We start from the raw sequence: 12,502 nt of genomic DNA on the forward strand, positions 1-12,502 counted from the left end.
CTCATTAAACTTTGGCATCCTTAAAGAAATCCTTATGCAAGGCATAGGATAAAATATCAGTGAGTGGCGGCTCACAGCCGAAAATTTTGTGACACGTCTAAAGCTCTGTATTAATCTTAAAGGTAGCCACTTTGAAAATTTGTAAATATATTAGACGAAATAATGTATTCATATTTATTTTGAAGCTTGGTCGTTATGATTTCATTAGCATTAAATTTATGGTGTATTACGAATGTCGAAGTTATTTCTTGTAATCATATTTGATTGATTCTTGATTTATCTCAAAATTTCGTTACGTCGTTCTAAATATAAACCGAAAAACATTTGTCTTTCAGCTATATGTTTTCCCTCTCTGATGAAGAAAAGTGAAATGTGGGAAGGGACTCATCTATCCAAGTAGGTAAAGTATCGCTTCTTTTTCATTACTGTTTTTGTTTATTTGTTTTTTTCTCCCGTAATCCTGAACCAAGTGAAACCAGAACCTAGTCAACACGATGAATAGTTTCGGTGCTTTTATCTGTAAGAAACGGTCACTATTTTTTTTTCAGCGTTAAAAATATGTCATATTTAAGACTTTTGTTGATACACTTTTGGGAAAGAAGGGGCACGTCGTCGGTCCGCGCTTTTCTACTTTCTATTTTTTTTATCATATCAAAAAACTAAATTAGCAGTTTGATTTTCCACCGTGAGGTTCATTAAACATTGCTCACCATTTCAGACTTTTTTGAAAATATTCAATTCATCTTTCTATAAAATTTGCAACAGAAATCTGTGGAGCAGACCAACGTGTCCCGAGCGCGGGGTACGTTGGCCCGCAATACGAAAACAACTTCTATAACAATTTTGATGATAAATATTATCTGATATTGCAACTAACTTTTGTCCTTATGTGTTTAACTTGAAAAAAAGTCCTTCGATCAATATAACATATTAAAATATTAAATTAGCCAACACTACTTTTACACTTATCCCAGAACCATCTACATTTTCTCAAGAATCCGCTCAACTCAAGTCTTCATCAATATCACTGTTGCTATTATTAGAATTTTACTCTTCTATCTTCTAAAAGTATTTGTTTTTTGTGGGTTTGCTAAAAGTGGACCAACTAACTCCACATTCTTGGTCTGAACAAATGCTGTCATAATTTTGTTCTCTTCGACAAAAAGAAAAGAAACTACAGATAATTGTGAACTAAAAGGCTTACTTTAAGAGAGGAGTTCATTTTATTACCCCATTCTCACTAAAGTCGGAAAAAAAAAAAAAAAAAGTTGCTGACTTATGAGAATTACTCAGTACTGAAAATATAGCGATGAAATTTGTTTCTGGAATACGATTTGTTCAATATATCTCTACCATGTGATTTTGTTACAGGATTGTAGGACTATAGGTACTATTTGTTGGTTATAAATTAAAATAAAAATATTTATAGTATTAAAAGTATTATTTCGTTTTTATTTTCGTTTTTAAATATATAAACCAAGATTCTTGACGTTTCATCACGTTAGGGTATTTCATTTTTAATCGTCTGTGCATTAGTTAACACTAGTTCCATTAACAACCTGAGTCACTTAAGGTTTGCTTACCTGATACATTTTATTCTACTGGTCACTAAATCTATATACATAAAAATGGATGTATGTTTGTGGGTATGTGTGTATGTTCCTTATACAAATCCACAGTTTTCGTTGGATTTCTTCCAAATTTGGTACAAAGGTAAATTGTTGCTCTGGAATTTATATAGGCGGGTTTTTGGAATTTAAAAAAGATCCTAAGAGGTTTAAGTTTATATTTTTAATCATAAAATTGCTCTTTTCGACACGAAGAATTATCGTATAGTTATAAATTTGGTTCTGAATGAAAAGCCTGTAAAAAATGATCGAAATGAAGTTTCCTCGAAGTTTAACTGAAATCGTTAAATTTTTGAACCTTGGTTCAAAGCAAATGAAAATGGTTAGCAACATATAACAACCAGGAGATATTTTAAATGCAATCAACACAAAAAGTATCCTCAATGATGGCCGTAAATGTCGATTAGCGACAAGCGTAGAGCATGTTTGGCAATGAAAGCCGAACGAAAAAGACTTGCTGTCTTTCAGTAGTTCTTAAATCGCACCCTGCAAAGACCAGGGATGCGTTGAAATCGCCGTCGATTCTTCTTCAATGTGCTTGCGCATTTTGCTAATAAGTTTTCAAGTGATAATACCGTAACAATAAACGATATTTTGATCCGTATTTGCTTCATAAACAGCACGGAAAATCCTAAAATGAGATAGGTATTAAAATTGCATTCATTATCGAAGTACAATCTTCAACAGTTTTAGCATTAGAATACTAAACTTATATTAAAACGACATTCTTGCAACAGAAATTTAATTTAATATTGTATTATCCTTAAACAAATCAATATGTATATGTTATTTATACTATTCCAGGATTTACCTAATTTGGTTCACCTAAGTTTAACAGAAATCGTTCCAGGTTATCAAGGATCAGGGTCTAAAAATACTAATATGCCTAATGAATTGCATAATAATAATTTTTGTGCATTGAATTTATCTTTCAAGGGGGAGGAGGATAGTCATGTGATTCATTACATGTATATAAACTACCATACTAGGGTTGCTAATGTGTGGTAAAATAAAAGGCTGTGCACCTTTAGACCCACAAAACCACACAGAACTTTAATACGGCGGAATTCATATTGTTTTGGAAGGGTAAAAGTTTAAAGTTTGATAAAATGCAAAGAAATATTAATTTAAATTAAAATTTTAAAAATGCATAAAATGTCTCTATTTTTTACGTAAACGAATTTCTTAATCGTTTAAAATTTTATATTACTTTAACGCTTGAAGCAATAGTACACCTGATAGAGCATCTTCGCTGACTAGCAGTAATTTTAAACCAGTTAGCGGATATGAGGCAACTTATGACACGAAGAGATTGCTACTGAAAATAGCATGATGAAATATTACACCACATAATAAAGTTTTTTCTTTTTAGTATACATCGTGAAATTAGTTGAGCAAAGCTCCATTCCCAGTTACAAGAATCTCAGTTCGATAACTTTTATTGTAAACAATCGAAAATTATTGGAAATTTGTAACTACCACTAAGCAATTCAACTGTCATTGAAAAAATGCTGTAAGATAAAAATGGATACGTATTAGTGTAATAGAAGAAACTCTGTTCACAGTGGAGGGATAAGGTGAAACAATTTGTATCTCACGTATAACCACTAATTGCAATACGTCATTCTTTAAACTTCAAGAAATTCAAATCCCCAGTGAGACTTAAGTTCTGTATCACGATCAATAAGTCAGAAGTTCAGGCTATTAAGTACTTTAACTGCATGTGGAATTTACCTATTTCCCTTATAGATAGCTTTATATTGCATGCTTAAGGTTGGGAGACTTAAGAACAGTATTTAGGAGCAAGATTTGAGTTAAGTTTACGAATTAGAAAATTTTGAATAATTGAATTTCTTAGCATTTGGATTACGATTCTAAACGTGGAAATACATTTTCTCCGTTTTGAAGCTGCGGATAAGAGGAACAGAATGTGCAATAAGCTTTTGTAAAACATAAACAAAAGAATTGTCTATAATACAGTTGTAAGTAGGAACAAGACGGTTTTTTTTCTTTCTTTTGATTTCTTGGCCTGAAAATATTTATAAAAAAAAAAAAAAAAAATGACGCGGCGGATAGTAACTACAATGTGCACGCCTATTACTTTCTCTATAAGGCAGTTCAATTGACGGGTTTTATATAGTCCGATTCATAAGTTCGCGTCCACGTACTCCATTTTTAATGCTTTATGTAACTTAAAATAATAAATGTAATTATATCTATGGCAACTATTATTTAGTGGAACCATTCCTATCCCTCATGACGACTGTGCCTCTGTCAATTAAAATTTCGATATTCTCAAAGAAATTACTCTAGAGCAGCAAACTTAAATAAGTGCTCTTACTACCTACATCAGCTTAAGTTATCATGTACAACATTTGCGGCAAGTGTGGGGTTTTAAAAAATTGAAATAAAACTTTAATCTAGAAAAATTTCAAATCGTTGCAAGACATCAATATTAACGTCTAACGGTCATTTTTACCTACGAAAATAGGAATTTGACATAAATATAAGAAAATAAAATGTGACTGACGCACGTCTCTTTATGCAACTTACACTTATCCAATTTTACTCCATGGCATGCCACTAAATCGCCATGGAAATGGCAAACAGACACATGTTGTGAAGTTATTTAGACTAAGTGAACGTTTTCTACGGAATGTGCTTGCATACCTGAACGCTTACAAAAGCTTTGTAAAATGAGTCCACCTAATACGTGAAACCTTGAAAGTAAAAACACCGCCAGAAAATCCGTAAAACGGGATGTTAATGGCTATTAATAACATTGACTGCATTCCTTATTTTCTGTACAGTGGACTATCTGCTTAGCTTTTGGGCCATTGAGGATGACATTCATATCTGAAAATATTCTAACGGTGTCATATCTTGCACATATTTGTAACTGATAAAAGCCATTGAATTTTACTCACGACTCTTTCTAGGAAGACATTCCATGATTTTTTTTCCAGAATAAAATGTATGTGAAGAGTACAATAGCATGATTTAATATCTTGGGGTAAAAATAAAAAAAAACCTTCAAAGGCAGCACAACGGTTTTCGTATTCGAAGCATTACGTAAAAGGTTGTCCTACAAGATGTGCAGGGCAGGACAATCATTTGTCTCTGTATTAAGACATTGGATGTACCGCCCGTTTGATTCAACCGCAGACAACGGGCCTGTGGACACGACGGAACCAAAGAATATCGTTGACAGAACCCCGATAACATGCCTCATGCTTTTTTATTTTTACTTGATGCTATTTTTTCTGCACATACTCGACTGTCTGTGCTATTTACAGTCTTTTGAAGATTTGAGCCTAGAGTGATGTGAATGCAGTTTTTCTCTGTCATTTAGGTATAATTCATCCATTTCATTATCTAAAAGATATGTTGCATTGAGAAGCACCCGGGCAACGCCGGGTAGTAAGCTAGTTTATTATATAGACAAAGCAGCTATAAAGGCGCTTGTTCGTGTGGCTTTGTATAAATAGCAAATGCACACCTCTATACAAAGCTACACTATTTGACGCATTGGAATTAAATTTGTCCCACATTTCAGCCATCCTCTTTACTATGTCCAGGTAATGCAGCAGAAAGCTGTCGTGCCAAACGCCCAAAAACTAAGTAATTGGTTGATGCAGGGGTCGTTGGAGTGCCAATGCTAATGTCGAAGCCCCGTTTGAATCACAGTAAGGACTGTTTATTGATCGGTAGATAGCATTTCCGATCACGTCCTAGTGTTTCCTATCCAGTTTCAAACTGTTTACGTCCTCAGCAGGGTGTGCACAGGGGGGAAGGAGAAGGGACATCAGTTGGCCTGGGCCCGAGCCTGAAGGGGGTTCAATATTTTTAAAACTAGGGGTCTATTATAGGGGTAAACAATATGGAGAGGAGCATGGAATAGTCATTTGTGACAGGCCCCAAATTTTCTGTGCACGCCCCTGGTCCTCAGGGATGCGCACTTTTGCTCGGCGATTGCATTCAAAAGTGCACAAGGTGGTCGGTCGTTTGGATTACATCATGCGAAGTGTCAATCATCCTTTGATAGAGATAATGCATTCAGCGTCATTCAAAAATTTTAAATAACATTTTTTACACTTAAATTTAAAATTTATTTTCAAAATAAAGAGCATTATTTCTTTTGTTTGAATGCTGAATAACTTAGGAGCTAATAAAAAATAACTGCTTTAGATGGACCTGGTTGATAACTCTTAAATAAATAAAGCATTAAAATTTAGCCATTTTTTGTCTTGACCGTAACATGATGCAGCTCTTTCGTAATCTACTGAGTAATAAAATAACGAGAATGCTGATTTTCGTGCATATTTCTCCGAAACTGACTCTGAAACTCCGGCGTTTGATTAAATCTTCCTCGCATTCCTTGTATGCAGGGATGCAGCATACTCATGTCTTATTGATTGATGAGTTCCTGGACAGGGTTGCGAGATTTAAGAACAGTAAATACGGGACAGGCTTCGAGGAGTGAAGGGGGGGGGAGATATTTTTGAGGTTGAGGGCAATCATTGGTTATGTATTTTTAAGGAGTGATAAACAACCATGTTATAATAGCTTTCCATAGATTTCTCTCAGTATATTTATGGGTGAGCACATTTTTGAAGGAACTCTATCAAAGAATAAAGCAAGCAATAGAACGAAGTTCAGTAAACATAGCGACGTTAATAGGAACAGGTGCTAATTAGTTTTTTACTTGCGTTTGCTATAAGTTAAACGATGCAATCGAAAATTTTTCTTGTTAAATGTGGCTACTTTATCTCAAATAGTAATGCAATTAATCGTACAGTATAACTTGTTTTTTAATGCCATACCAGTCAATGGAGAAATCTGAATGAGTAAAATAATTTGAATGCATCATTTGCCACTTATCGTTTTCATTCATATCTTTTTGTGCAACTAAGCTATTAAGCACTTCCTTTATTGTTGAAAAGTCATCGTATAGATCATCTACTGATACTTTATTTTCAATATGTAACTGTTCTACAATAGCTGACAAGTCAGAAAACTACTTTATCCATTAAAGCCATTGGTCCTAAAATAAAAGGGGGATTTTTATCTATGAAATCAAACCATTTACTCGTGTAATTCAGAGCTGTTTCAAAAAATCTCTGGTATCCCTCAGTCAGACATTGTATTTTTCTACCATCTAGATGTTTTAAGGTTTTAGTGACGAACGATTTATAAAACTTATCTTCAAATCTGGCTCTCTAGCTGTTTCACCAAATGTGTCATAATATCATAAAGTTATCAACTGCAGTTGTAGATTCATTTTGAAGTTTTTTACGGGCAACTTCAAAAAGGGGGGACACATTACTAAGAAAATGGAAAACTAATGCAAACTTATTGGTTTCACCAGTGGTTGGAAGTAGCGCGCTACAAGTATCGACGCTACTGTAGTAGCTACATTTTTGAGTAGTTTGTAGCGTAGCGCACTACTTTTTTAAAAAAGTAGTGTAGTGAGTAGTTGACTACAAAAAAATAGTAGTTTGTAGCGATTTCTGGTAACTACTTTTAAATAAACTGAAAACAAAAGAGAAAGGTTCAAACGAAATTAATTGGCTCAAATTTTACACACGTACATCAGCGGATGCAATGAGAAATAAGACTCATAAAAATACGAGCTGACCTCAGGCATTTCATTTTGACGCCACACGTTCTATCTGTTTGACGCCATTAGTTTTTTTGCCGTTGTAATTTTTATATTTCACCAATATTCATATTTCAAAAAGCACTTATTTTCGCGAAAATAAAGATATCGGTGATTTCGGGAGTTAAAAATTTGGTGAATTTTATATGAACTGACCGAAGATTAAAAAACAAAAATATTTCAGCGAGGCTTAAATTTTTGACAGTATTCACCAAATAAAAAGAAGCTACTTAAAATGTTATAGAAAAGGATGAAATTGAACTGTTATGGAGGACTTACAATAAATACGAGCATTACAGTGTGTGAGAGTATGATAACGGACATTTTTCTTAATGTCTTCTGATGAGCTAATTTATGAATCTTTTTTGTTCAATTCTCTTACGGTGTGAGTGTGTATCAGGATCCCCCCCCCCAAAAAAAAATCGAAAGTTGATATTTCAAGTCGCACACTCTCTTATATTTTATCCTTTTACATCCAAAAAGGAAAAAAAAAATCATATAATTTGAACAACGGCAGCAAGTGCCGATTATGTCTGAAAGTGTGAATCAGCACTTGTGTAATGCTAGGCCAAATTTAAATAAAATGTTTTTTTAGAAATTCAAAATTTCTGTTGATAAAACGTTGCTCCTATACCCCACATATGCACCACAAAAACATTTATTCAAATTAAAAACCATTTAGATATCCCACACGTGCCTAACATTTATAATTTTCTTCAAAAAATAAAGTTTTTGATACATATTTTCAGAAATGTAAGATTTTACGAAATGAACAAGCTAAAAAATAAACAGTAAAGTAGAAAAGTAGATAATTAGCGTTAAATAGAAATTTTTGTTTTCCAATTTTTTAAGTCTCCCACATAGTACTCAAAGATCTTGTTTTTTTTCAGGTTGAGTTAAATTTTTCATTTAAAAAATATATTTTTTTAATTATTCGTTTGTACTTGTTGATCTGCAAATGTGTTCGCCAGTAATTTTTGAACTTGATATTCTATTTAATTTTATATGTAATTTTTTTGAAAGATAACTGGAAAAAAAATCAAATAAAATTATTAATTTTAGGTCAAGTGTGGCATATCTAAATGTTTTTTAATTTGATACATGTTCTTGTGGTACATGTGGGGTGTTGGGTACAGGGGAAATGTTTTATTAACAGAAATTTCGAGCTTCTAAAAAAAGTTTTTTTTTTCGACTAGGCTTAGCATACAAGTAGTTTTACACATTCAGGTGCAAGTCGGCACGTGTTGCCGTTGTGCAAATTATGTGAAACTTTTTCTCACGATTGTTTTGACACAAGAGGAAAAATACAAGAGTGTAGGCGACTTGAAAAATTGACTTACATTTTTTGAGGGACAACCTATTGTGTATGCTTTTTATTTACTTATTTTTTGGAAAGTAGCGAAGTAGCGACTACGTATCAAAAGTAATTTGTAGTTGCTACATTTTGAAAAAAGTAGTTGTAGTTAACTACATTTGTAACAAAGTAGTTGTAGTTGTAGTTCGCTACAAAAAAAAATGTAGTTTTTCCAACCACTGGGTTTCACACGTTTGAGCTGCACTTTCTTCACTTGAAAGCAATACTTTTCTGAGGGGCTTAGGAATGGGTTCTCCCTCGCCTATAAAATAATTCATGAGAGAAGACCAAGATTAAATGAGTCGATCTACAGCAGGAGCTTTAGCCATCGTGTCGGGATATGTTTTAGTAGCTCTTTAAACTCTAGGTTAGCAAACTCAAAAAACTCCTTCAGATCATTCCGCTTAGTTGCAGATCTAGAAAAATTTTAATAAATTTTTAAAACAATAGTTTTGACATCAATTTCTAAAGCAACAACAGCATGGCGAAATGCAGTGTTAACTATATGAGCTAAACACCCAGACTTAAGTAAATTGTTCTTTTCATCTCTAAATAGGGTATATACTGACCACTTTGTTTCAAAATTAACGTTGGTACTGTCGGTAGAAAATGATGAAACTGATCGTAAAGCCAAGTCTGACTCAATCAAGGCTTTAGTAAGAGTCAAGCAGTTTACTATAGAGTCGGCCGTCTCGGAACTTTTTGCTTTTTTATTACTCTTTATTAGCCAATTTTTGTTTATTTTTGTATTTTTTTTTTTTTTTTTAAATTTTTTCCCCTTAAAATAATGTCTCGTTTTGTACAATATTGTTATTGGCTAGAATACGGGACTTTGGCCGTCACGTATGGAAGTTCCCCGGGACACGGGACAATTTTTCAAAATACGGGACTGTCCCTTGAAATCCGGGACGTCTGGCAACCCTGTTCCTGGAGTACTTTTAAACACTGAATTGTCATCATTAATCGATATTCAAGTTAGTCTTTTAGTTTGGATCAAACACTTGAGCAGTTTTCATGATGCCCAAATGAAGTTTAAAGCGATTGGAGCAAAACTAGGTTCCGTGTTTTCTGCAAAATCACATTCAGATTTGGACATGCTCGCTTCGTATCGTTGAGAGTAGAGTGGAGCCGGGGTTAGAATTGAACGCAAGATTAATGGGTGGGGGAGGAAACAGCAGAAACAAATATGAAACCATTTTAACTGAAAAATTTGGAGATTTTGGTAACATTTATGCTGATTTTTGTAGCTTATGTTCGTCTCTTCAACTTCGCGTCTTGAACACAACTCACACTTTTCTCGCGCACGTTTGAACACACACACAGACACACACCCCACGAAGAGAGGGAATCCATGGCACAGACTAAATGAAGATTAAAGAAACTGAAATGACTAAAACAAGACAAATCATTTTTTTTTAAATTTTTTAATGAGAGAAAGTTTGCTTGTCGTTTCAGTGAATAGTTCGATTCGAACAAACTTTATTTTGTTCAAAAAATCTCGGCGCCAGTCAGAGGTATTGAGAAATTAAATTTTTTTTTGTAGCAAGTATAATCTGAGGGAGAATTTCAAACCTTTTTTTTTTCGAAGAAACCAACAACACTAAAAAGTGTTTTTTGGTAACTAAAACTGAATATATTGTGCAGATTATAAATGTGTTCTTCATTTCTGGTTTTAAGAAATAGTAAAAAAGTTATTAATAAAAATCGAAGTTCTGTTTCTCGCATAGATAAGCGTTGACGAAAGTTATTCGCAACTCCAGAGTTCGAATACGCTACCTTGCAGGGATTAGCAATACTACCGAAAAGGGTAAAATAGACCGTTCCACGTGCTTTTTTTGGGATAAATTACAGGCTTCAGACAGCTTATGGTGTAATGTAATTTCAGAAGAATAAAAAAGAAAGTTTCTCTCAAACACGATGGAAAATTACTGCCACTCATTAAGCTTCAAATGAAGTTATAATTTACGATATTTGTTTGTTTTACCTTTTTCATCCGCCATTAGACACTGGCTGTAGCGCCCCCTATAGTTTATTGGAATTGCGAATTGATTGGTTGAATGAATCAAAGTGAAGTGCAAGCAATTTTATTGAGAAATAATGATTATTGAGATGATTTTCTTAAAATTTTCATTCAAATATTCATTATTATTTTTGTTCTTGGCACCAGAAAATGAAAAGAAATAAAGTGCTTTGTTTTTTACCGGAAAAAAAGCGCCGCAAGCGATTTTATTTTTAATGAACGTCATTTATTTATTTAAACTATTTATTGATTTTATTATTATAACTGTTTTCTAATGCTTACTTGTATATTTTAATTTTTGGCAACAGAGAAAAATAAGAAACCCGATGCATGCGCTTTAACTTAACCAAAAGAAATAGTTGCAAACGAAATTATTTTTGATCAAAAATATTAACGTTTAAAATTTTACTTATTAAGTCTTCAGTAGAAACGGTAGAAATGCTTTTGCAAATTTGTTCTTCAATTCACCTCCCGTGAAATAGTGCGTTTAAATATTCGGAAAAAATAATTGAATTTAAATTGGTTAAAACAGAACGGTCATTAGCGGTTGATAGTTACTGACAAATTAAACGTATTGATTTGAGAAACTGAATTTGATATGAAATTCATGTCATAAAATAGTTTAATTTTTTTTTCAAGGGGAGAGGCACATTTTGTTCTTAGAAATAAGCTTCAAATGTTAAAAAGGTTTGTTGACGTAATTTGCAATCTTAGCTAATCAAGAGAATTATGAGCTGATGCTAGAAAAATGTTGTTGTGATATGAGAAAGTAGGCTCGTTTAGTTCTGGGTGGAGATTATTGTTCCAATTTGTTATTATACATCCATATTTCTTTCAATTGCTATGATTAACATGCTAAAACATGAAATCATTCAAATCATGACGAAATAGTTGAGTATAAAAACTTTAGGGAATGACCTAGATTTGGTTCTTTCTTATGCAAAAGCGTAATTATTTGTCAAATAAATCAATGAATACTAATAAAAAAGCTATTAATCATTAAATTAAAACAATTATTCATTGTTTAATATTTGAGATATTATAAATATTGATAGTTAATAATAATGAATTAACTGTTATAAATACACAATTTTAAAGTAAATCTACATTATTCTAAATTTTAATATACATTCAATATTTTTCATTTCAATAAACACACATATGTGCATTAATTTTCATAGGAAAACATCAAAATAATAATAATAATAATAATAATAATAATTTGAGTAGAGAATGGTGCAAACCGTCTTGCTTCAACTTTTAAAATATGATTAAAATGAAAAACAATGTGAATAAAGCACAAATGCAGGCAGCATTTTCCGGCCAATTTGATTTATGCTTATTGTTTTAATTTTAATCAAGATACACTATTGTTTGAAATATTATTTGTTTTTATTTCCGTAATTTCTGGATCTTTCAAAATATTTCTGATTTGTAAATACATACATGGCAGATTTTTTCCCCTCTCTTTGCGGAGCCCCTCCTTCGCAGGCGACTGCATCCGCATGAGGAAAAATATCATCGGAAGACGATAACGCGCCAACTCTGTCGCATACTCCTTCAATCGCCAAACACCTGGTGGGCCGCCGTCGTGTAGCACCTGGAAAGAATGTTCAAACTGCATCATAAATGGCAGGATGACTATTCAAATGGCAGGGCAAACAGGTTGCGTTGCGCCGTACTATTGTGTTTCTGGATGTTGCTGAGAACGTCGATGCTTGTATGCATAAAATATTTGCGTAGGACTTTTCTTTTTTCCGTTTTGCTTCGAAGGCTGCTTTTCGGAGTAGAACCGCTACAATTATTGTTTGTTTTGACGAATGATATGGAATTTCGAGAGT

At 33.1% G+C, this 12,502-nt stretch overlaps 1 protein-coding gene across 1 annotated transcript in view; it reads left to right on the forward strand.

The window, feature by feature from the left end:
• Positions 1 to 351: 351 nt before the first annotated feature.
• LOC129223881 (major facilitator superfamily domain-containing protein 6-A-like) overlaps positions 352 to 12,502 on the forward strand; it is a 53,821-nt gene continuing 41,670 nt past the window's right edge. The window contains exon 1 of the mRNA XM_054858256.1: positions 352 to 400. The gene's annotated coding sequence lies outside the window, so the exon portion shown is untranslated. The remainder of the gene's footprint in view (positions 401 to 12,502) is intronic.

The sequence above is a fragment of the Uloborus diversus genome, chromosome 1 (genome assembly GCF_026930045.1).
Source record: "Uloborus diversus isolate 005 chromosome 1, Udiv.v.3.1, whole genome shotgun sequence".
Lineage (NCBI taxonomy): Eukaryota > Metazoa > Arthropoda > Arachnida > Araneae > Uloboridae > Uloborus > Uloborus diversus.